Genomic DNA, 4,165 nt, shown 5'->3' on the forward strand with positions numbered 1-4,165 from the left:
GACCCAGAGTTTTCAGTAAAATGCCTACTTATTTATTTTTGTTTTGGAGGAATTCAGGTTAATGGCTTTCAACCTGTAGCTGGTTTATAGTAGGGCCAATAAGAAGTTAAGGGATGGCTGGCTGGGGGTCAGTGGATCTTGAGAATAAGAGAAAAAGGATGGAGTGGTAGCTGGAAGACTGTGATGGAGAATCCTGAGATGCTGCAGGAGGTTGTATTAACCCAACCTAGGGCTTAAGCAATCTTTCATATTAAAGATGTTGGCAAAGGTCAGGCTGACAATCTCAAGTAAATAGACTATCATCCAACCCACCAACCCTTTCCCTTGGCTATTTGTCTAAGTCCTTTCTTACTGGATATACAGGTATCTTTCCAAATGCGAGCTGGTATCTGTAGAATGCTTTTTCTTTATTTTTTTAAATTAAAATATAATCATATCAACTTCTCATCCCTTTCCTCTCTCCATCCTCTCCCATCACTTGCTCTGCTTCCTTTCAAATGACCTTTTGTTCTTTATTATTGTCACATATATACATACATAAATGCTACCTGCTCAGTCTGCTTAATGTTACTTTTAGGTATATCTTTTAGGGCAGATGACTTGGTATTTGATAACACAGAGATGCTCATCTCTGGGAAGGCTATTTTTCCCTCTCAGCAAATTTTCATTGTGGCTCTTAGTCCAGGGACGGACCTTGTGAAATTTCTCCCATTCTCATTGGCAGGCTGATTGTTTTCATCATGTAGGTCTTCCCTAAGGAACAATTTTGTTGGTAATTCAAGGGTGTAGCTTCCCTAGCATGACTTCCCTATCATGTGTTTTCTTCATCTGTGCTCTCAGTAGCTTCCATGAATCAGTAACACTGTTGTGTGAAGACCTGAGACTTAGGTGCTTATCCCCTGGCCAGGACTTCTGGTATTCTTTGCAAATAGGCCATTGTTTTTGGAGTTCTGGTCGCTGCTGCCCTGTATCAGTTCCTGTGGTTGTTTAGAGAAGGGCCAGGGACCACTACCCCCCTACATCCTACCGCTTGCTCCCCAAGCTGATTTAATCTGTTGACCAGGGTTCCTGAGTCACAGGGAGTCTGTAACCCATATTGGTACGTGAGAGTCTAGCAAAGACTCCTCCCCTTCCTGTTCGGCCTGCGAGGCTTCATGGCAGTGGGCGTTTCCTTGCATTTGGCAGAAGCCATGCAGTATGCTGATCCTAGGAAATGAAGAGAAAGAAACAGGAGTAGAAGAAGGATGAGGAAGATAGAAGAGGGGGGAAGAAGAATTTATTCCTGGACTCTTCTTCTCTCTAAATGATGTAATCTCCTTGAGGAACACATTATCCAGGCTCAGACCAAAGCCTTTCTGTTTTCACCACCACATCCCTCCTCATCTTTGTCTCTCCTGTGGCAGGCCAGATGCATGATGATCTCTGAAGTGTTCTACATAGCAGTGGAGGGCAACGCTGCAGTGTGTGTGTGTATGTGTGTGTGTGTGTGTGTGTGTGTGTGTGTGTGTGTGTGTCTGGCATAGCCTGAGATTGTCCAGTTAGTTTCAGGCCTGTTGGCAACACTTCCCTTTCCTTCCTAGCTCTTTCTGTCCTTCCCCTTCCTTTCCCCCCTCTTCCCCATCTCCCTTCCCTGTCCCTTCCATTCTTTCTTCCTCTGTAAAGGTAACATGCCCGCATGCCTACAACTAGAGGCAGGAGACGCCTGTGTCTTGCTCCACTCCCTCCTCATCTGGGTCATTTCTCCAAGCACAGCTGCCCTTCCCTTTACAGTTTGTCTTCTTTAATCATCTGGCAGTTACCTCCACATCTCTAAACGATTGCTCTCACGGCCCTCTTGATTTATCAACCCTAAACACCATCTACTGGCTTCCTGCCGGAACAGATGAGAGTCTACCTTCACTCCTCCCACTTTCCCCTTTTCTGAGAGCTGCACGACCTGTTTCCTTCTACTTTTAATTGGGCAACTAAATAATGTATCAAAGCATCTAATTCCTGTTTCATCAAACCCTCCCTCCTTCCCCACCCCCAAGATGTTTCACTACCTGGATTGGAAGGAAGGTTGTAACTCTCCACCTTTAATGCTCTGCACTGAGGCTTGTGCCGAGTTCCTTCCTTCCCATGAGATTTATAACAGATGAGCCACTGGCCATCAGCTCTCACAGACAGACGTTTGTGTGGCATTTTGGGTCAGTTGCATAAGGACACTCCTTTATAGAGAAGGTGGCTTTCCAGACCAGCCTGATTTTGGAGTGTCCTGTGTACATGGCTACTGGAATGGGATGGCTGTTCCCCCCTCCTCCCCCCCCCCCCCCGCTGTGGTCTGCACACTTCTCTTTGGTTGTGTTAGTCATATAGCTGGGCTTTTCTTGTCCACCATTCTTACTGTTAAAATGAAGACATTATTTCCCAGTCTAGCCAGTGAGGATGAGAGAAGACGAAAGGACAGACAGATACATGCACAGAAAGGCTGGGGTCAGGAAGGCCATGGTCTGTCTGACAGAACAGCGCCAACTCAGATCAGCATCCTTAAGTGCAGCAGAGAAGGAGGGTTTGACAGATTTTGGTGGAAGGTGTCTGTAGAGAGCAATCTTGGGTTCCAGTCATTCAGGAGGAGGAAGCTGCAGAGGCCAGTTTTTGCACCCACTGGTCAATCTTTTCCAAACATTCTTAGATCGGAGGAAGACTATGCTTTGACTTTGAGCCTCACTGAGAGGAAAGTTTTGCTAATTTGCCTCAGCTTGAGACATCTGTCTTTGTCAATAATGCACATTCACTTAGGAGTTTGTTTTTTTCTGAAGAAAGAACACACAAAGAAAGAAACACACAAGAAAGAAAAATTTGCCATTCTCTGTATTTACTTTCTTTTTTGCCACACAGAACACTACAAATCTAGCAGCTAAAATGACATCCATTCTGTGATCTTGCAATTTGAGTAGTGTTTCCCTCAGCTGCAGGACAGAAGTTACCATTTGTTCATGGGAGATCATCAGGGTCTTAGGCCTCAGAGGCTGCTCCTCTCCCTGCTCCTGACCCTTCCCCATCTTCAGGGCTAGTCAAACCAGAGCTGAACACTTTCCATCTTTCTGAGCTTTCTGCCTCTTCATCCTACCTGCCCTCCAGACATGGGGTTCTTGTGATCAGGTGGGGGTCTATCAAGATTACCTCTTCCCACCAAGCTCTTTGTGGGGTAAAGTAAGACCTTTGGGTCACATTAGACACATAGCCACAGGTTCTTAGTGTTAAGCAAGGAGGTCTTTGAGGGCAGCTATCCTGCCGATATATTATATGATTCTATAACACAGAACTTTGCTTTTCTGCTGATCATGTACTTCTAACTTGGCGGACACTTCCTCTGTGCTGCAGGCTGGGATGTGATTATGTCATTGGGCAGAGGTATGTGAAAGGGATTAGGACCTTTATAAATGGGACTCCAAAGAGCTTTCTCATCCATCCTAGCATGTGAAGCTGCAGTGAGAGGTGCCACTGTCAACCAGGAAAGATCTCTTGCTGGTCACAGAATCTGCCTTGATCTTGAACTTCTCAAACTCTGTGAAAAATGTATCTCTGTCATCCACGATTTTGTTACTTAAGCTCACAGACAAAAACTAAGACAAGCCCTAAACCCACAAAGCCAAAGTCATGATCGTGGGAAGCAGTTTTTCTAGTGGGCTACCAAATATAGCCACAGGAGGCCCTTTTACCTTCACCCTTGTTTTTTGGGCCTGAATTCCTGCCCATGAGATTGGTGATACTGTAGTCTGACTATTGGTTTGATCCTTAAATTTTGAGGTATGACTTTTCTCATTACCTCAAAGATTGTCCCCCCTCCCAACAACCCTTAGCTTTCAGAAGACTGTCCCTTTCATTTTTTTCTGCAAAGTGAATCACTTATGGACACTAGACAATCGGTAAGACCCAGGGATTCTACCATTGCATCTTTTCCTTTATTGTCATGTAACCTACACAAGAGGACAAGTCAGGCAGTCCTTTGTCAAGGTGATAAAAGCTAGTGTGCCAATGAGACTGAGCAGACATCATGTAAGGTTAGATGGAAGGACAGAACATTGCTGGGATTTTCACTCTGAAATGGTATAACTCTACAAGGAGTCACAGAACACGCAACAGTGAGTGTTCTGTTAAGAAACAAATCCTATCCCTCAATTTG

The sequence above is a fragment of the Micromys minutus genome (genome assembly GCF_963924665.1).
Source record: "Micromys minutus genome assembly, chromosome: 20".
Lineage (NCBI taxonomy): Eukaryota > Metazoa > Chordata > Mammalia > Rodentia > Muridae > Micromys > Micromys minutus.